Genomic DNA, 21532 nt, shown 5'->3' with positions numbered 1-21532 from the left:
TCAGCTCTATGCCAGTGTTCTTAAACCAGAGATTTGGATCCAGCTATTTCACCTACTGATGTCGGGCAGTTTTCATATGGCAGACTGAGGTTGAACTGGAGTTCTGATAGGCAAAAGTCACAGCAACGGGCAGGGTAATTGAAACTCCGTTAGTCCATCTTCACGCTGCTATCTAAACAAAATCATTTGAGTCAGATGTCCCAGGTCTCAGTACAAACCTCATGATTTATGTATGCCAAAAGCTGCTTTCGAAAACACTCATCCTTTTATCATCTCCCACGAGCATCAAAATGTCCAACATGTCTAGCAGGATGCCATGTATTTATTTTTCACGTTGCTCATGAGGAAAAGCTGCTTTAGTAAACCCACATGGGGTGGCAAGCAGCATTAAGTAACTGAAGTTTCCCGTTGATTACCCCATTCCATCTCCTCCCTGTGGCAGAAACAGATAAGATGTGATTTTTCTACCAATTTCATTGACATGAAAATAACCACTTTTAAAATCAGGGCTAATGAGATAGAAAAGTACAACAAAAAATTGCTGAAAACCTGTAAATATGGACACTGAATTGCAGCGATTTGACATGCCAAGCCACAACAATGACACATGATTTATTGATTAGTTGCCATCACATGATGGAAGCTCAGCTAGTCATTTAAAATACCCATATTATCTTGGAAATCTTCGTACAAATAAAAACATAAAATACAGCCTCAGTGTTAGTAGTCAATACTTTATTTTTCTATCTTACCTGAGATGTCATTGATGAATTCTGATTGATCTAAGTATTTTAAACTGATAAATGCTTCTCTAATTCTATTTTACCATATTAGACTCCTACTATTTTAGCTGTATGTTTAACTACTATAGTCCAGATATATTAGTATAGTATAAACACAAATTTCCTGCAATATGTTCCAAAAATATTAATTAAACACTATCTGAAATTACTGATGTAAAAAGATGCATTATTTCCAGCATAAACCAGTTAAATACATTTTACACTGATGAACAGAACACTGTAATCATGTCTTCTTACTTGTAATTGTCTTCCCACAGTCCAGCTCTCTGTAATAAAACTACTTCAGATATTAGTAGATAATGAGATTCTATTATTTTTTCTACAATACAGATATATTTATAGCAGCGTGCATGACAGTTAACTAATTCCAATAGCCAGTTCTCCAACCAGTTGCGGAATTAGCAATACCAGCGAGTGTGAGTATATTGACGGTGGTTGGTATGAATGGTTACTTTGTGATAGCAGAACAGTGGCTTTGGAACTTAGCTAGGCAGCTGCCTTAATTAAAGTTGGAAATGCTGATTTGTCCGGTTTATATATATGTGTGTCTGTGTGTGTTTGTGAAGGGTCTATTTAAACAAAAAAAGGAGAAGAAAAAAAAGGGCAGGGCCAAATACTAGTTGTCAATACTTTATATTCATTTTCCTTTTAGCTACACTTGGAAACAACACTAAACTTTCTGCTGAAATTTCTTATTATACTTTGATTTTTTTAAAAATTAAATTCCACAGAAAATTCAAGGTAGTATTAAAAAATACAATCATTGCCCATATGAACCTCTTAATTATGCAAAGATCTCTTAACTGGGCTCACACAGAATTGGGTACGACCAGGGCAATGCCAGAATGTCAAGTCTTGACTGCGAGGGCTGCTACTTGTAGTAGTTACACATCTGTGTATAGACATTGCACACATCCATATAAGGTTTTCTGCAGATTCCACATGGAAATTGTATCCAGGGCCTGCTGGTTTTCTATCTCATACCTTTGTGCAGCAATTTATATCTGTAGCAACGTATATGCAAAACGTCTGCTAAACTAAACAAAAGCAAAATTCTGACTGGGTGAGGTTTTGCACAGGGGTAAACAAATGTACCAAGTCAGGGTTGGTTAGAAAATACCAAAACCCACAGACACTTTCCAGCATCAAAAAAAAAAAAAGGAAATCCTACAATTAATCTAAGGTTATTTTATCCTTAAACATTTTGTGGGGAACTGTTGGAAAATGGGCACTGAGAAATCCATCAACCACAAAAACCCCCTCAAATATACACAAATTGATGTGCCATGTGAGTTTGGTGCAAAAGGCACGAAAGCCAGGATGTGCGCAGTGACATTTCACAAATCTAATAATAACACCTTAGATTTATCTGGCACTTTTCATCCAGAAAATAGATCCCAGGGTGATTTATGGACTGTAAAAATATAAATATGTATATCTGGGTCATTTCAGTCACTAGCAGAAGATGACATGGTGCCCTATCAGAACCAAAGACATCAGATGAAGGGTGAAAAATTCTTGTAGAGCCCTTGCTATTATCTTAACCAAGAGACTTAAACCATTCAGGTAGTGTCCTACTTCTTGTGCTCTTTGCATTCCCATTATTGAGATAAATTTCTTATAGAGGATGGCAGTGGCAGCAGTGCTTGGGCAGAATGAATCTCAGCTCCAGTTGCTGCCTGGTACAGCAGATCCATCGCTGCTCACATGAGGAGGAATCTTGTCCCCCTTCTTCCCCGCCTCCCACCCTTCAGAGGTTGCTGAGACGCAGGAGATCCTCCAGCATGATGTAAGGAGGTTGCTCAGACATGGGGCCATGCAGACAATCAGAATTTTCTGCACAGAGAAAGTGCAATTTTAATAATTTTAAAGGATTTGAGGTTCTTTTTTAGCTGTTTGGGTTGCTCTCAGGTTATCTCCATGACCACAGGGCAACAACCTTTCTTCCTAAAGGCTGATAATCAATCATCTGGATGTTTATCTGCCCATCAGCCCCCCACAAAAATGTCAGAACACATTCGTAGTTGCAAACAAATGAATAAAAGAGGTAGAAGCTTCAAAGATAATTAAGTTCCCAGGGGTTTCCGAGCATCAGTGACTTGAGACTCAAATCAGTTTTCCAACAGAGACGCAGGAGGAACTTGGTTGTTTGGGGCCGTGCTTGGCAGCAGCCCGTCGCCCCGGCAGCCACACAGTGCAGGCAGCTCGCGTGCTGCTCCGGACCGGCAACAGTGGCTGCCACCTCTCGCCACCGAGAAAAGATGTCACATTGGTCATAAAAGAGAAACGGGAGATGAGGTTATAGCATTGAGTGAGTCAGACACAAATCCACAGGAAACCCGGCTTCATTAGTTCTGTTGCTCGTGGAACAAGGTGTTTTTAATAACAACAGTGGAAATTTGGCTCTTTTTTACAGGCCTTGAAGGTCTCGGGGGTAGGAAGGATACTCTGTATTGCTGCACCTTAGATAAAATTGAGAATCGACAGTGCTGGGAAGGGAAGCAGGAGAGGCACAGACATTGCATCCAGTGTAAAAGATAATAACAGGCAGGGAAAAAAACCAGAAGGATGACCATAACAATGAATGGGTGATAACAAGGTGAAGAGAGAAAGAGGGAGTGAGGAGGGAGGAAACAAACAGGAAATTGAAATCTGGACTAGAGTCCTATTCACATGCAGTCCCATTATCTGTGCCCTTACACTGGAAGGGGAGTGAGCACGGCTGTGCCCCTTGAGCCGCACACCCTGCATGTGTAAGTGCACGACGGCAGGGAAGATCCCTGGGAGTCTGGGAAGCTGTTAATCATTCAATCATTTACTTGTTTTTCTTTTCTAAGCAATTCTGCATTTAGGATTTGATTAGACCTTTTTTTTTTTTTTCTTTCCTTTTTTGCTGGGTGGTGATAAGAGAGGGGAATAATCCTTCAGTCGAAAATAGCAGTTTTTGATGTGCAGCTGTTTATCTGGGTTGACTGAGGAGATATCTCCCTGTATCACATACTTCTCCACAGGGGAGAAGGACAATGTGCTGGCTCCAAGAGGAGGAAAGGCTGATGGGAGGCAGAAGACCATCTTGTGAACACTTTGCACCTTCACAAGCGGGCCAGGTGCTGAATTCAGCACTGAATTCAGGAACAGAAGTGCTGTGGCACACATTTGTGCCCCAGCTGGCAGAAGCATGGGCCAATGTGCCATGCCTGCTGCTTTAACACATCCACATGTGCTTGGCAGAACAGCAACTTGTGGAGGCTTAGCAGAGAAGACAGCTGTCCTGGGATGGGATGCTGTGTGGCCACCTCGAGCTCTAGTTCAGCTTCATAATCCCTGTCACACTTGGCAAGGTCAAATGCACAGCAGGTAATTGTTACAGACTGGATGAGCATTCAGCACGGCTTCACTTCACCAGTTCCTCTTTTGAATTAAATAAACTGTCACCATTGCTCTGGCTCTGTGCATGTCCACAGGCAGGTTTCTAAAAAAAAAAAAAAAAAAAAAGTTGTTATTAGGCCAGAGCAACAGGAGCTGGAGGAAACGGTTCCAGCCAGAAGGAACCATGTGGCTTGCTGGGAGGGGGTTAAGGCTCAGATTTACCCTGGGGACAGCCACCATGAGACCACAGAAGTACAGCAAGTACAGCCCTGGCCAGCGGCCTTTGGATGAAGCAGGTGTGGGGCCATTACTGGGGCTGCCTCCCCCAGCAGGGTGAGCAGATCACTAGGTTTGGAGCAGGCTGGGCGGGGGGACAAGTGAAAGAGCCCCCAGCAAAAGCCCGTGGGGCAGAGTGTGCCGGGAGGCAAGGATTCACAGGCCAGGGCATGAGGAGAGCTGCCTGGCCGGTAATTCCAGGGCGTTCTGCCAAAAGTTTGGGCACAGCCTGGCCAGAAGCCCAGACGTTGAAAAAGCAGCCTGGAAAGTGAGGTCTTACCAAGCCCATTAGCAGCCTGTGAGTTTCTCTGTCCTGGATCTCTCCCAGGGCTTGCAGGATGCATCTAACCCAATTTTCCTAGGGAAGTCCCATCTCCCTTCTCTTCAGATTTCCCTTCTCTCTTCCAGCAAGCAAAGAGGTACAGAGGGAGGATCCAGATCTTCTGAAATACTCTACAATTATGCCAGAGCTGCTCCTTCTCATCTTACAGTGACTCAGCCCAGTCAGGTGAAGAGCAGGAAGGAGCAGGAAGGAGGCAAACAAACAAGGACAGGGCCTTCTGGCGAAGGTGAGCAAAAAAACTGGGACAGGCTGGTGAGACCCAGCCAGCACAGAGACCGCCTCCTGAGCACAACCCAGAGGGAAAACCCCACAGAACACCATGTTACTTTTGAATGGTCCCAAACCACCATTAAGACTGCGGTGCCACTTAGCACAGCCAAGGTCTGAAAGTCAGTTTTAACATTTCCTCCAATAGCCTCTCACTTTTTACCCTTGCCCAGGTTTTGGAGTTGATTTTTATTTATTTGGTATTTGTTGCCACTCTGAGACGCAATGACAATTTTTCAGCAGCTCCCAGGGTGTTGAGAAGCCTGACTTTCTGACCAGCTCTCTCCTGTTGTTTCAGTGGGAAGCCAAATGCACACAGCATTTAATGAAGTTGCCAACAGCACTTAATTAATGACTCCTTGCAACATTGCTAGTCCACATTTTACTGATGGCAAGCTACCTACAAAGTCTAAACAACTTGCCCAAAGCTCACTTGAGCCATTCTTCTAAGGTATCCCTCTTTTTGATAGGCTATCCCTACATTACTTAAGAGTCAAAACAAATTTGACAGCTAAATGCAGAGAAGATCACGGTGCTAAAGCAAGGCGATGCTGTCCTCACAGACAGGCAGGAAGCGGGCTCTGCATTAACTCTTTTTGGGTTGTTTCTGGGGGAAGACAGGAGAAATTTGCACACAGGCTTTTCAGCAGATTGCCTGAGAGGGCAGAAGAGACCTTCTGAAGAGACCTTCAGAAATTGCAACTATACAGAGTTTACCTAAGAGGGATAAACCCGACAGTGCTTTAAGTTCACTGGGAATGTTTCTGGTAACATATCTTGGGCCCCACAATAAGGTAAGGTGTGTGAGAAGAGGGGCAAGCCCAGGTGTCGCTTTGCTCAGGGGCTGAGGGGTGGAAATTACGCTGTTCCGTCTATTCAGGAGCGTCCCCAAAACACCACAGGAATACGCCAGGTGCCCCAAGCCCTTTAGCTACGGAACAGCAAGGAGAACCTGTCCCGCCGGAGAAGGCGGCGGAGGCCAGTCCGGACCAGGCGCGGGCAGAGGCTGCCCAGAGGCGCCGGGCAGCACCCCCCGGCAGGTCCCGCCGCCCCCTGCTCCCCATCCCGGGCCTGCGGGCGGCGGAGCGCTCCCCACCCCCGGCGGCGGAGCAGCTCCCCCCAGCCCGGCCTCTGTTCCCCGGCGGGGCTCGGCGCGCTCCCAGCTTCCCGGGAGCGCTCGGCCCCACGGGTGGCCCCGCTCCGACTCTGTCGCGCCGGGCGGGTAAAACAAAGCGGAGACGGGGAAAGAAAAAGGGAGAGAAAGTGCTGCTCCTGCCTCCTCCCGGCCCTCCGCCTCGATCTCCCTGCATGAAACAGCGCTGCAAGCGGATCCTGACCGGGGGCAGGGGGTGGAGAGAGGAGGAGGACGGAGGGAGGGAAAGAGGGAGGGAGGAAAGGAGGGACGAACGGGAGCCTCTCGCCTTCCCTGGGCTGTTTTTTCAGTTTCCTGTCTCGCATTGTGCTCACAGCGGATATGTGCTGCGCCTACAGGTGTGTCCCCTCCTCGCAGCTTTTCCCCGGCTCCCCGGCTCCTTCGGCTGTCGGGGGGCGGCGGCGGATCGCGACCGTCATGTGATGATTAATTTCTCTCGGGGCGGTTTCTCTCTTTCCTCTCTCTCTGCCTTCCCCTCCCTTGCTCCTCACCGCTCTTCTCCTCCTCCTCCTCCTTCTTCTCGGAGGTGGCCGCAGCCGCTGCTGCCTTCACACTGACTCCGGCTGCTGTGGCGGCGGCGGGGCCCGCCGGGAGCATGGGCGGCCACCGGGGGCTGCCGTAGCGCCTCTGCCCAGCCCGCCGCCGCCGCCCGCCCCGGGCTCCCGGGCACCGCCGCTCCTGCTCGGGCAACTCGGACGGTCTGTGCCCGCGGGGCTCTCTCCTGCCGGCGCCTGCACCTGTTGAAGGTAACGCAGCCCCTAACCCCGCCGCTGCGCGCCTCGGGATGGGGCTGGGGGGTTGGATTTCGCGGCGAGGTCCCCCCATCTCTCCCCCATGCTCGGGAGCTGCTGAATCGCGGGTAGAGCAACTTCCCCCTCCTCGGCTGGGGCGGCGGGGGCTTCCGCCGCGCTGCCCGCGCCCCAGATGGTTTTGGTTAAAGGGCTCCGGACTTCCAGCGCCTTTCCCGAGCCGGCGCGCAGGGCCGGGGGGAGGCGCGGGGCGGCGGCTCCTCCCGCCCGGCAGCCGGGGAGCGCCGGTGCCCGGCGGAGCTCGCTCCGCTCCCCGCCGCTGGAGCACAGCCCCGCTCGGCGGGGGCTGGTTGCTCTTCCCGGGAGTTTCGCAATCCCCGCGGCGCGGCCGGGGTCAGCAGCCCCAGTGTCGCGGCTCGCCCTGGCCCGGCGGCCGGCCCCGCACTCCGCTTTCACTCCCCCTGCTCGAGAGCTCATCTGGGTTTTCCTGCAAACGCGTTTTGTCTCTTTACAGAGGCAGCTTTAAACTTTCTTTCCAAACTGTTAATTAGATATGCTGTACTTTGCTCGCGTTTCGTGCAGGCGAATGAAAGTGCGAGGCTGGAAAGGCTTGTGACTCAAGGCATAGTTATTCGGGAGCTGCAGAACACCTCTGCCCTCCTTGTTTAGCTGGGGCTGGACCTGTGACTTGTGACTTTACCTTCGAGACTGCATCAGTCTCGGTGACGCCCGGAGACAGAAGGGATCGATACCGATTTGGGTCTTTTCTGGGTTAAGCAGGCATTCAGGTGAATATACAAACAAGGAAGTGTAAGCTTACCGCGTCTCTGAATTCCCGTGGAAAATAGCATTGGCTTTGTTGTCCGTGAAGTACAACACTACGGTCCTGTCCCTATCGTTGAGCTCGTCATTGAATGATAACTTGCTTGTGAGGGAACTTGATGCTTTTTTAACTGTTACCTTGAATGTGAAGATTAGCTTTTTGAACACCAGAGGGAACTCTGAATAGGTAATTCATTCGAGGGAGATACATGCTTATTTTACTGTTTATGTTCTCATTACAATGGAATCTAGAAGGAAGCAAAGGTTGGTAAGAGGCTGCTGGTATGTACCTAGGATTGGCTTCAGCTTGCTTTACAGTTCTTTTCTGAAGGCATCAACCCCAAAGCTGGGCTGAAAAGGATTTTTTTTTTTTCCCCCCCAAAGCTTGAAATATGTAACAGGCCTTGCAGAAGCAAGGTTGTATACCACACTGTTGGCAAATCACCTGGGTGACCTGTGACCTAAGGAGTGATATGCACATTGGACTGGTGCTTCATGCCCAGCCTGCCTCTTGGGTTGTGGGACAGATCCCATGTGCTTGGGTTTGGGGGCTGCTGCCTGTGATGGAAAAGCCAGAACAGAGCATGCTTCCAGCCAAAACAAAAGGGAGGAAGTCTGCTTCCGAGCCTGGCATGGCATGTCTCGAATGCTTGTGGTTCCGAAGTTCCGGTGGTAACCTTGTCTGATTGCACATGAAATAGAAAATTATCTATCTTAGAATATATTACTTAAATCATTATAGAAAGTAAATGGTGGCAGTGTTCAGGAAAGGAGTTTGAATGGTGGCTTCTGATATGAAAGGCTTTTAAAATGATCTGACAGGACTTTAAGAAGCTAGTGTCAACCCACCAAAATGTGATGCTGTATCATGTAGCAAAATGAACCCCAAAACATGTACCTGAAGCCTTGAATACTTGTGATAGTCTGTCACAATAGTTTTTATAATCAGACTTGTCAAATACCCCTTGTCAATGATGTGGGATGGATAGGGCAATAAATACACTTGACTCTGATTTATGCTCCAGGAGCTGAAGCATCCAGCTGTTCATCCTGTCTCTTTGCCAGAGATTACTTTGCCATTCTGCCTTGTTTCATATTGGACTTTGAATCTGCCAGAGTTTACAGCCTGGCATATGAATGTAAACTGCGTTTTATGGCTGTTCATGTTAGTGTGTATTGCTGTGAAGTCCAGTAGCATGAACATCCTGTTCATCTCTCTGTCCTGGCAGAGGGACAAGGCAAACAGCTGGAGTCAGCTAAATTGAGCTGCAATTGTGAACCAGAGCCCACAAGCACCTATGTTCTTCTGAAATGGCAAATGTGACTCCAGTGAACTACCTTGTACCATGTCTCAGTAGGCAGTGGTAGCCAGGAGGCAGCTCTGCACATTAAGGGGTTGCGTGACCTTCTCCGTAGGTCGGTGACAGCATGTAGGGTTCTGGGTTTCAGAAGGACATAGCAGATGGTGCACCCCAACAGCCCTCCTCTTCCTCTTCTCTTCCTTCATCCATTCTGTGAATCAGCAAGTGAACAAACTTTTTTTTCTTTTAGCTAAATCTTGCTTTGTCCATCTAACTTAAAGACTTATTATGTAAAATACCCTCACTATGGGCACAACCCTCTTCTGCCTGAATTTTCCTACAGATGTTGTTGGAAGTGGGATAAAGACTTTAAATAGTTTTACAAAACGGAGCTATTTACCTTGCATGCAGGAGCTCCCTGAGAACAAATTACATTTCGAAGGAGGATCTCTTCATGAATGCCTATTAAGAGCAAAAGAATTCCAGTGATTTGTTGCTGGTTTGGATTCTGGCTTGCTTTTGAAAAAATGGTTTGCACATTTATTTATTTTTATGAAGATGTAATACTAAGCATTTGTATTTCTGTAATGGCTGTAATTTGGTACTTTTCAATTATTTATTGTGTGAAGCACTGAATAAAGATATTAGTGTCACATTCTGAATATTGAATTACAATTGTGAAATTAAGGTAACAAGCTTAAATTGGGGATTGCAACTTTAAGCCCTTGCCAGCAAGCAGTTAATGGCAACGTTAACTACTAGTAAAGTAATTGCTACCGTTCTTTTACTGTCATTTTGGTCTCGCTTTCCTCCATTCAGACTGTTCTGCAGAGATATAATGAATATTCACCAAAATAGCTTGGCATTGTCACTTATGCAATTCCTCATAACATCCAATGTGTTGATGAGCTAATGTGCGCTTGATTAAACGTACTTGATTTATGCAAACAAAAACTGTAGGTCCTTCTTGAAGTAAAGCTAGCACCTGCACAGCTGTTAGTGAGATGAGAGTCTAAATAATTAAGATGGAATTAAGTAAACAAACAACCTCAACGTGGTGTTCCTCCTACTTCTTCGTCTTTTAGTTCAGCTCAGTTGTGGATCTTTATTTTGGCTTTTCTTACAGGTTTTCTCATGCACCATGGGAAGCTGTGAAGCTTAGCTTATAGTGGACGGTGGTCCTCTTCTATTTAAATGTCTACCATTAGAATTAAAAAAATATAAAAAAAGGACATTATTAGCTATAGTAAAGCTGGGGTAACTAGAATTAGTGGAGTATTACTTTAAGAGTTTTGTTTAAGCATGAGGCTGGCTTGGACTTGACATTGATATGTTAATCCTTGTTTAAAAAAATGTAAAACAACACAGCCTGAGTATGTAATTGAGGGGGTGTCTGCTCAAAAAAACCCCAAACTGCAAACAAAAAAACCCCACAACAAACAAAACAAACCCAAACAAACAAAACAAAAAACCCCCCCAAACCAACAGTATTTGGATAGTAAGGGGTTTAACCTCCTGCTCTTTTCTCGGTCAAAACTCATGTAGACAAAGTAGAAATAGGGAGCTGAAGATGGCCATTTTATCTAACCATCAATGGCTTAGTCTTACAAAAAGCTCTCTAACCATCAACAGAACTGCTGAGATCTGGCTACAAGAAGAGGCTGTGGAGTCCTTGCCCCTGGAGGCTGCAGAGGGTGGATGGAGGAGGAAGAGGGCACGTGCTTGCCCAAGCCCTGGCGCGGCAGGGCAGACTGGTGACCTGTTCAGGGGACCCTGTGGGGTTAGGACTTATTTTCTCTAGGCAGGTAGCTATTTGTTTATTTGTTAAAATCAAGCATTTCTCAGTTTCTCTCTCTGCAGTGAAGTCTCTGGTAATATATAACTTTTGGATCTCTCTGAGTTTTTCCTTCTCAGATGGTTGGGGGAAGAATGACCTGTTGACTTAATGTCCAGAAGTGCCTCTGCTTAACAAACATTTGGAACAATGATTAAAAAATATCCCATGGCTAACCTGATGACCAGTCCCTGTTCAGTTGCTCAGTCTGAGGCTGCTGTAACACGGGGCAGAGCTTGTCCCCAGGAATGTGTCAGCAGAGCCGTGGTCACCAGCCACGTGCTTGTTGGGAGTCTTGGTTTCACTTTGGAATTTGGCTTCTGAGAGCCGGCGCCGGTGTGGATTGATGATTAGCTCTGCACTGCACTCCCCAGGATGCCTTGGCATTTGTCAGTGGACAGAGTCCACCCGGCACCTTCTGAGGTGCTTCTGACCTTGCTCCACCTTTGTGGTTAGCTTCCAACTTCCTGCCTCTCTGGGTTCATTTTCAACATACTCTCTTCCACTGCCTGCCCTCAGGCAAACAGCTTCGCAATCCTAGAAACAAGTGAAATTAGTAGCTTTGATTTACTCAATTCAAGTGTGTCTTCTTCAAGAAGTTAGTTATCTAATTAAAACTTAGTGTTTCCACTTGCTTTTCTTCATAACTAACATCATTAATTTAAGGCCACAGGTAAAAAGTGGAGGCATTTTGGTAATTTGCAGTGAATGAATTTTGTGTTACTCGACAGTCAGAGTTTTCTTTATGTTGCAGATAGTCCTTCGCTCCTTCCCCTACTTCTGTGCTGGACCTGCACAGGTAGACCTGCCAGGAGCACTCTGCCCAGTTAAATACATTGGAACTGCCTGTGATCAATGTGACTTTAAATAAAAATCCATGGGATTTTTAGTACTTCAACTGAATTCTTACAGAAGTTACCTTTTTAGAGCAAGACACATTCATGCTTATTGCTGACTAGACCTGGCTAGCGTAAGCTGGATTAGGTCTTCGTGTTGATTTGGATCGAAGGGAGCCCGACACTAATCTTCCTGTGTCTAGAGGGATTGTTAGGGTGATAGCTGGGTCTCTTGGAGAAGTGATGCAGAAGTCAAGATTTCTCACATTTCGAGCTTAACTTTCTGTCTATACTAATTGGCTGTGTTTTAAATAGGTAAAAATTTCAGGAGACAACTCCTCACATCTTTTTCTCTCAGGCTCTTTTTTATCTTTTAGATAGTCTAAGAAGAGAGAATACGTCTTTCTGATGTATGCATGTAAGAGCTGTATATAAAGAAGATTTAGCTCTTATGTTCCTAGTTGCATCACTATTCTGAATTTATGAAGGATGAGTTCTTTAACCAGTGTTTGCCCAGTGGGAAAATAGAGATTATTCAAATGTATTCAGCCACAGGAAGAAAGTAAAGAGCAGAAAAAAATAAAGCACGTTGGTTGGGTAAAAAGGGTACAACTGAGATAAAAGGTGAGGTCTCCCATCCCAAATCAGAAGGACAATTTAATAATATTTTGCTTGAACCTAGCCTAGGCATACACAGAAAATAAAAGCTGATTTCCTGAAGATATGTGGTGCTTGGAATGGTGAACAGAGTAGTAGGCTGCGGTTTCCTTCAGCTGCTTAGTCCCTTCCCTTTAATGGATCTGGTTATGCTCATTGCAGTTGGAAGTCTGAAATATGCAGTTCTCTCTTAAATACATCAGATGACCGTTAATTTGTCCTTCCTTAATATGTTGCCACAACATTTGTTGAATTTACGTCTATGTTCATTTACTCAGTATGAGACAAATTGGTAGAAACTTAACGTTGGGCATGTGAATTGTAAGGCAGTGAAAGCAATAGCTTTAACCTCTTCTATTTCCAGTCTTGTGGGATATCATAGAATCAAAGAGTAGTAAGTATTTAAAAAGAAAAAGCTTTAAAAAGTTTTTCTGTGCAGTTTTGATTCACATCATCAGCAACTGGACCTTTTTCCCGCATGGACTAACAGCCCATGTAAACTCTTGTTGGGATGGCGATGCATGCACATCACCCTTAGGCATATAAGATACAAAGCTAGAGAAGCAAATGAAACAAGTGACTTCTAGGATATTTATTTTTCTTCCCAAACATGCTAAATGGAGGTGTTTTTTTTTTTTTTTCCTGAACTCTTTTACTGTGGCAGAAAGTGTCTTTATGAGTACTTTGAAGAAGTTTTTCAGGAGTCAGTAGCTCTACAACCATGAAGCTGGTTTGTGACTGAGAATGTATATCTGCTGTGTGCTCCAGGTGTTGTGTCCTTCTGCCCACTCAGGCTGTTGAGATGAAAAGCCAAAAGACTTCACTTGCCTTGACAATCCTGTAGCACTAAATGGTGGGATGAGTTTACTTATTAATACATTGGATAGAACTCCAGAGAGGTGACGTTTATGTTAATTAACAGATGACCTCTTCATTTGACATTTAGCTGGGGGAAGATATGCAAGCATTTCACAGTCCATTGTGCCTTTAATTCGATGTTCAGTAGCATTAGTGAAAATGCAGGGCAATAACCTTTTTTTTTTCTTTTTAATTTTTGTGGGGGCGGGGGGGAGTGGTTTTTTTTTTTGTTTTTTGTTTTGTTTGAGGTTTGGTGTTTTGGGTTTTTCTGAGACTGTCATCCAGAGTTTAGGGTCAGAGGCGCCGTCAAGTCCTGCAGCTGTTTGGCTGTCTCACTTGGCTGTTGAGCGTGGGCTGAACAAATCCTTGGGCTAGAGGATACCTTATCCTGAAAATACCAAGAAAAAGAGAATCCATCTTTAAGAATGCTTTTCCTGTTCATTTCTTGCTGTTTAGATTTATACCTTATTTCTAACAGGAGCCTTCTCTTGCATCTGTTGGTCCCTTTTAAGTCTTCTTGTGGCTGTATTAAAGTGGTTTTTATTGCTTATTTTTTTCCTTAAAGATGATCAAGTAAGCCGTCAGTTGTTTGTGTGGCTTATCAGAAGGACTGAATCTTTAAATCTGATTATACATAATGCTTTTATTCCCCTCTGGATGCTAATTGGTTTTGTGACTCTGCTCTGCATGTTCTCTAATTTTCAACATCTTTTTTTTTGGGCATTAACGATGGGACTACATGCAGTATTTCAGTGTCACTCATTACCATTACATACCCCATCCCTTTCACTGTTTCCGTTTACTCTCATGTCTTTGCATACATGAACAACATTAGCCCTTTTAATAACAGCAGAAGCTCCGAGCATGACGCTTAGTCGCACAGCTATAGATGCCCTCCACATCCCTTTTGGTTTCTTTGCTTCTTAAGGTCATGGTCCTCTGATTTGCAAACCTTACCTGCATTCCTTGTAATGGGGTACATATATCTGCCATCAGGTATCTAAGACTGTTTTGGTTGGAATGAGCCCAACTTGACAAGTAATTGAGATAACTCTTTGTGATTTCCTTTCTATTTTTATTTATCATGCTACTAAACCACAAAATCATTTAATTTTACAATGAAGGACATACTTATTTCCAGGTAGCTAGTAGAACAGTTGGGTAATACAGAGCATAATTCCAGTCATTGTGAGCTGCAAAATGAACATTGCAGTTACATGGTGATGTTACTCAGTAGTTACCACTTTTTTGAGATCTTTCAGTTAACTAATTTTTAACTTATTTGACCTACGTGTCTTGATAATTTGTTTTTAAAATTCTGTGGATTTGTTTTTTGACTGGTATGACACATCTTTAAGTCTCCAATTTCTGTATTCAGTGTAAAATCAATAGATTTCACCTTCTTTACTCTTCTCCCCTTTGCATTTATACAGATGAAAACAAGGGATTTTCTACGATGTCTTGAGATGCCAGCTCCAAAGTGATTCCTTGCTCAGGATATCCATAAACCCACTGAGCAAGCTGTTTCTCTTTGTGCATGTTGCCCAGTCTCTTGTCTTATGTCTTCTCTGAAGCATCTTTTCTGTGTCTCTCCCAGCAGGAACAAGTACACGTCACAAGGCACTTCATCCTGGAAGCTATTTGCACATAAGCCTGAGCCCCAAGAAGTCCCTTTCACTAGCGACGGTTGTGCTGCTCAGGTGGGCTAAGAACTCATTTGGACCAAGTTGTTTGGTTTGGTTTGGATTTCTTTAACCTCCTTTTCTTCTTCCAAAGTGGTGTGTTGCTTGCTTTAGAAGAAGGAGGTCCACTTGTAGGGCACTGCAGTGTGGTTGGCTTGGTGCATTGAAACATGAGATGGCCGTGTGGGGTTTTTGTGTTTTGGGTTTAGGTTTAAATAGTACAGCCTCAAATTTAGTGCAATAATCTGGCATGAAAATGTATTTACTTTGTAATTGTCTTGGATACTTTCTGATTTAATAGTGATTTTTATGCGTATTTTTATACCTCCTGGACCTGTAGTGTACAATGACCTTAAGCAACTTGTGTGTGTGAATCATCTCCAAGGTAACTTAGTTATCAAAACATAGTATCTGGATTGCTCAGAGTAACACTTTCCACTTCTCTAATTGTGCTTTCGCAATCTGTGTTACTTATACCACCACAGTTCAAATTATTGTGTACAGGTGTACTTGGTAAGAACTTTCCAATTTACTTTTCCCAGTTCTAGCAATTAGTTATTATCTTTTCATTTAGAACCTGAAGCCTGTAAAATAAGTAGAGTAAATGTAAACATCATCTTTGAGAGTAAACTCTTCATGGTATTTACTCCTACTGATAATTTGAAGAGGCAGCCTGTATTTTCTGTTGTCTGCGGCATAATTAATCTACTTGAATTATACTTCAACAGGAACTCCGATATCAGAAGGGGGTTTAGCAGCCTTGGAAGTGAGGAGTTTTTGAATGAGGCAGTGCTGAAGAGTTCCTGTAGATTATAACTCAGCTTGTTGGGGAGAGAAGAGGCTGGTAAATCTGTGGCCAGAAATGGCTATGTACTTGCTTCCTTTCTCTCCCTTTCACAGGCTTTTCTACTTTGCTGACACCTTTCATGTACAGCAACTTGGCAAGGCCGTGCTGTTTGCTGCTGTGTCTCTGTCCCCAACTCAGATGCTCTTGCACTGTGCTAAAAAATCAGTGGCATTGGTCAGACAAAACAGATGTATCTACTGGAATACAGGATGAAGTCTGGGTTGCTTTGTGTGTAGGTCTGGTGTCCAGAGTGCCATCTGTGTGATCCATGTGTATGTAGTGGGATCCTGTAGGTGTCTTGACTGGGGACTCCATGCATCCTGGTTTTACTTATGTCTTTAGCAAGTAATTTAATTCCTCTCTGATTTTTTTTTTTTCCCATTGCTTCTTTTGGGAGGGAATTTTGGGGAATCTGTAGATCAAAACCACAATTTAGTGGTGTTTTTGTCATATGCAAGCAGGGCAGGTGGATTCTGCAGCATTCTTTTTTGACCAGGAAGGATGGGGACCTGCTAACTCTATTAGCTATCCTATGTCCTCTCCCCAAAAGCTCCTGTGCAGACAGATACCTGCATGCCCAGGTTTCCTGGTTTGTGCAGAGCCTTCTACAAAGCACTTTCACATCAAGCATTGGAACAGGCTGCCCAGGGAAGTGGCCGTGTCACCATCCCTAGAGGTGGTTAATAGACGTATACATGTGGCGCTCAGGGACATGGTTTAGAGGTGGACTTCGCCGTGTTAGGTCAACAGTTGGACTCGATGATCTTGAAAGTCTTTTCCAACCAAAATGATTCTGTGATTCTGTGATCAGGCTCTTCATACCCACGAGATGACTTGGTACCAGGGCAGAGCATTTCTGTTCCAAGGGGATTAGAAGCACGCACAGGCCATCATTCCATGATGTGAAGTCTTTGGTAGCAGCTCTGCTGTAAGCAGTTCCTGCCATCACTGCCAGGAGCTGCTTGGTTGTGCTGCCGTGACTGTTTTGTGGAGCTGTGCTGTGAACTGGACAGGAGAGGTGATCTGGCGTTATAGTGTATTATATCTAGTTGCTATATAGCTTTGGAAAAAATATTTAAAAGTTTCACTTAATCGCTCATGTATTTCACAATATGGCTCTGCACACACGTGTGCTTTTGCCGTGTTGGACTGAGAAGCTGCAAGGAAAAAAAAAATCAAGACCTGCTTAAACTAATTTTGTTGCCAAATTCTTTGTGTTATCAAGCCCCGCCTGTGTCTGTAGCTCTCTTCCTTTCCCCTTTCCTTCCCATCCCCTCCTGGGTGGCCCTATTAGCCAGGGAAGAGGAGGCTTTTGCAAACAAAGTTAGGGTGTTGAGCTTGCGCTTTCAATAGCAGCTGTGCGCCTGTGTAGCTGCGAATAATATGAGGTGGCTTTAAAGTGAATACAGCCATTTCACATAGAACTAGCTAGTGCCTTTATTCTCTATGGGTGCTCTAAATATCATGTCCATATGCACTTCAAGGGGAAGTTTTCTTGGTACCCGTTGGTTTTCTTTCTCAGCTAATGACCTCCCATGCACTGCTAGCGCAGTCCGTAGTGTTAACCATGCACATAGTAATTTCCTTTTCCCTCTTACCTCATTTTAGAGGACTTTGCTCTTGAGTCTTGTAAATGGGGTGATAATTTCAAAGCAAACAGCTTTCAGTCCTTTCTTGCCAACTTTTGCCCACAAGGTATGCAAAGTAAACAGAGCAGTTCGGAAATTAGTTACGTACCTTCCCTCCTAGTGCAAGGCATCCCAGGATGGTTTTACTTTTTAAAGTAATGAATAGAGGGGGAGAATGAGACTGGTACACTCAAGCCGTGTTTTAATGTATGGAGCCATTGCACAGGTCATTCATATTCTTAAGAAGCTTTAGGAAAACCTTGTAAAATGTGAGGCTTTAAAAAATCTCCACTATTCATGTGTTGAACATAAAGGTGTTTTTTTGCTTGCAGCACAGAAAGAAAAGGATGGAGTAAAAGAAGTATAGATAATTTTCTTCACGTATTAAAAAAAAAAACTTTGAAGCAGACTTTATCTAAATATGAGGATTCTTACCTCTGTTGGACTCATGGAGGAAGCTTAGAAGGATTTACAGGTGCTACTGTGATGTTTGTAGGTTCGATTTGGAAACCATGGGTCTGGATAATGGAATGGCAGGTACAGGCTACGATACCTGTAATAGGATCTGCACATGCCATCATGATGTATTTATTCAAGGAGACAAGTATAGGCAACTATTAAAAAATATGACTTTAAAGAGTTGATGAAGAAATGGTTAACACTCGATATATTTAGCTCCGGCCTAGGTATTGATCAGTCTTTGTCAGCTGAGCAATAGGAAAATTTGTTAAACGTGAAAACTAGACCTAAGGTTATCGACCCTGAGGCTCAGCTACAAGGGGATGGCATAGCTGTAAAGAGGAATAACCATTACGTGATCCTCTTCAAATGAGAGAGGGCAGGTCCCAAGTGTGCAAGGCTTGCAGGAATTCAACAGTCAAACTATAATCTAATGAGACCATGAGTACAAACACAACTTCCATTCACTCACATCTGTGGCAGCACAAATAGAAAGCTGGAGCCCCCCCCTTCCCAAAAGAAGACCCTTCATGAGCAATTTTACTCCCTTGGCCATGCCTTAAAGGACAGTATCAAAATAACCTATAGTGGTTCTCCTTCACACATTTCTAACCATTTCATGCAAGTAGCTGTATGCTTGGAGTGTTCTCTATTCCTTTTCAGAAATAGGATCTCTGTTATTTAAAAAAATGTGTATATATGTATATATATATATAAAATACGTATTACATATAATATGTATAATATAGTTTATAGTTACAGTTGATATGTTTTTAAAGGAAAGTACACTCTGTCATGTGAAAACTTTACCTTCATGTTTCCAAAGTGAAGGTTTTGAAATTTGCTGAAGGTAGGGGTTTTTTAATAGAAATTCCTTGAGTACCATAAATGTTAATTCAAAACACCTGAAAGAATGTAACATATCTGTCTTCTGGAACGTTTCAGTTGTACTTGTGCCAAATGCAGAACAGCAAACTCAGACGCAAGGGCCTAGTTTGGCTGTAGTTGTAGTCCCTAGAATGTGTGAGCTTTTTTTTTTTGTTTTGTTTTTGGTTTTTTTTTTAGTACGGATTTCATGCTAAGCTCTCATGTTTACCTGAAGGGAGAGGAAATATTAAAATTTGAGTAAATTTTTAAAATCATTTTTATATATGTGTACATATATATATATTAGCCACAAGGTAAGGATGATGTGTTCCTGGAATAATTTCTTTTCAAATAGTTGTGCCTCAATAGAGCATGAGATCAAATATTCTAAACCGCATGATAATTTTTTTTTTTCCTTTTAGTTCGAACAAACCTCACCTCAGTTGACATATATTTTTTCCTAAGTGAAATTATGCATATCCTCTTTACAAACCTAATAAAGATTAGGAGTTGAGGTAGCCTTGTGTTTAGCCTAGCCCCCATGAAGCAGACACTGCTTTATGAGATTTGATTCAGCATCTGCTTTTTCACCTGTGAATCCTTAATGAGGTTAAAGCCATCCAGGTAAATTCAATTACATGTGTGATGCAGATCGTACCAAAGCCAGGAGAACAGCAGTCCAGGGGCTTTGTGGCTGAGCTACAAATCATCAGAGTAACCTACTCTTCAGTACACACCTTTTCCCATTCTCTGCCCATCTTCTGGGGAAGAAAAGGCAGCAGTAGTCAGTGGGACAAACTGTACCTTCTTGGCTTATCTTGGGCAAAGACCAGCAAACCTAGTAGGAAGCCAGATTGGTATTTATTTTTTGTCCTCTGAGTGGCTATTTGAATGGCTTTCCTCTTGCTCCGTGGTCAGACAGAAGGCAAGGTATTATCTCTTTCTGTCACAATTACAATAGCTCCTTTTTTCATAGTCTAAAGATGATTCTTTTTCTTTCTTCAGACTGTATTTGTTAAGTATAGTGGGGACAGTATGTTTATTTTTTTATCCTTTCATCTGGAGAAACCTGGTGGCAGATTGCTGAGTGCTGGGAAGGCTGGCTAATAGGAGAAATCATTGCAGCTGCTTCATGTTATTTGGCTGTTTGAAGCAAGAGAAAAAAACCTAGGTGACTTGTAAGTTGGGGTTTATGTCTTTGATGTGATGAGGCTGCACATGTGCAAGTTTTGAGAATGCTGTTGTGGTTTTTTTTTCCTGTTTCTAATTTTAGCAATAAATATATATGGCCTACTTAAATAAGATGGACCTACATACCTCAAACTGAATAGCTGATTACAAGAAAATCAGATGGCTTTCCTCAAGTGAGCAGTTGCATAAACTCAAAACATTCAGAAAAGATAAATTAACTGAAGGTATGGAGAGAGAGTACACCAGACCTCAAGCCACCTGTGGGCAGGAGATATTCTTGAGAGAGAAATTCACTTTCTCCTTTTGGTTTAGAAAGAAAAGGGGGGTCGATCCCGTGCAAAGATGGAAGAAGCATGATGCTTCCTCATCCTCCCACGTGGGAGTAGTTCTTCATAATTAGATGGTTTTTTTCAGGAGAGGAGGTGGATACCATTTTACAGGAGAACAAAGTGAGGAATGGGTTTGGACTTATTTGCCCAGGATCAGAGCTGTGGATTTACTTTCCAGGCCTGGGAGATCCGGGGATAGAAATCATATGTCCAAAGGCCTTTGTGCTTAGAGATCCTCAAGGGTCTCCTCCTGGCTGAAGAATGACCCTCAGGTGATGATTTGGACCTATATTGTATAACTTCAACTAATGAGAACACACTAAGATTACACTGAGTGCATGTTTACTCAAGAAAATTGTGAATCTGTACTACTGGGTCCAGTTAAAATAAAGTATCACCACATCAATCACGAGCAGAGGCATGTGAAGGAAATCCTTTGCTGGCATTCCTCAGGAGCACTGTAAATGCCTCACTGTTCCTGGAGTGCAAAATCATTCCTGCCTCCTAAAGAGCATCCAAATGCTTTTAATATTGACCAGGAGATTAAAAAAGCCCCAACAACTAAGTGTACAGCTTGGATCCTATTACTGTATTGAATAGCTATTAATAGGGCTGCTGTGGGAAATGTGGTAGGAAAGGAAGCATAGCTGCCTATAGCTGCACGCTTAAGAGCTGCTAAAGTTTTAGAATGTTCTTGCTGCTTCCTCCCATGTCAATATGGCCTGCAATCCTCTGTTTGTATTTTGTACATTTGACTTGGGAAAAGATTTGATTTTTTACGCCACAGCACAGCTTGAGGAACCAGCTGCACAGAATTATTAATATCTGATCTCGTTTCATTAATATAAATTTCAGGCATGCATTCCAGAGGGGGTTAAAGTTAAGCTGTTTTTAACCACAGCCATATTGTATAGATTCCTAGACCAAACGCACCAGCTGGTTTGCACTAAATGTTACCGTGCAGGAGACAAGAAACAGGCTTCCTCACAGAAAGGGAATGTGGTAGTGAAGTCCTGGAAGCATGGGGAGGTTTCAGGTGCTGGGCGGGATGTCTTGCTTTCACAGAGAGGTCTGGCAGAGGTGAGGCAGGAGACCAGAGGCACGGCTGGTCGTGGCTGTGCTCTCTCCTGCGATTTCTGATGTTGCTGCTCATCTCAGGTTCTTTGTCCTGATCCCACCTCGGTTCTCCTGTTGACTTGTGTTTGCCTCTCGTTGTGAGTTGCAAGCTTCAGCCAGACTGTGTCTCTGGGCTGGCGTGCGG

General features: G+C 43.8%; 1 protein-coding gene across 3 annotated transcripts in view; it reads left to right on the top strand.

The window, feature by feature from the left end:
- Positions 1 to 6513: 6513 nt before the first annotated feature.
- PLXNB2 (plexin B2) overlaps positions 6514 to 21532 on the top strand; it is a 257387-nt gene continuing 242368 nt past the window's right edge. Inside the window, exons 1-2 of one of the 3 annotated variants that reach the window (XM_065630873.1) lie at positions 6514 to 6549; positions 14869 to 14968. The gene's annotated coding sequence lies outside the window, so the exon portion shown is untranslated. Of the gene's footprint in view, positions 6550 to 6838; positions 6958 to 14865; positions 14969 to 21532 lie in introns of those variants that run through there. The other 2 variants (XM_065630864.1, XM_065630856.1) reach the window with 2 other exon arrangements.

The sequence above is a fragment of the Caloenas nicobarica genome, chromosome 1 (genome assembly GCF_036013445.1).
Source record: "Caloenas nicobarica isolate bCalNic1 chromosome 1, bCalNic1.hap1, whole genome shotgun sequence".
NCBI classification, from domain to species: domain Eukaryota; kingdom Metazoa; phylum Chordata; class Aves; order Columbiformes; family Columbidae; genus Caloenas; species Caloenas nicobarica.
The sequence above is the reverse complement of the archived record's forward strand: the minus strand, read 5'-3'. Positions and strand labels throughout refer to the sequence as shown.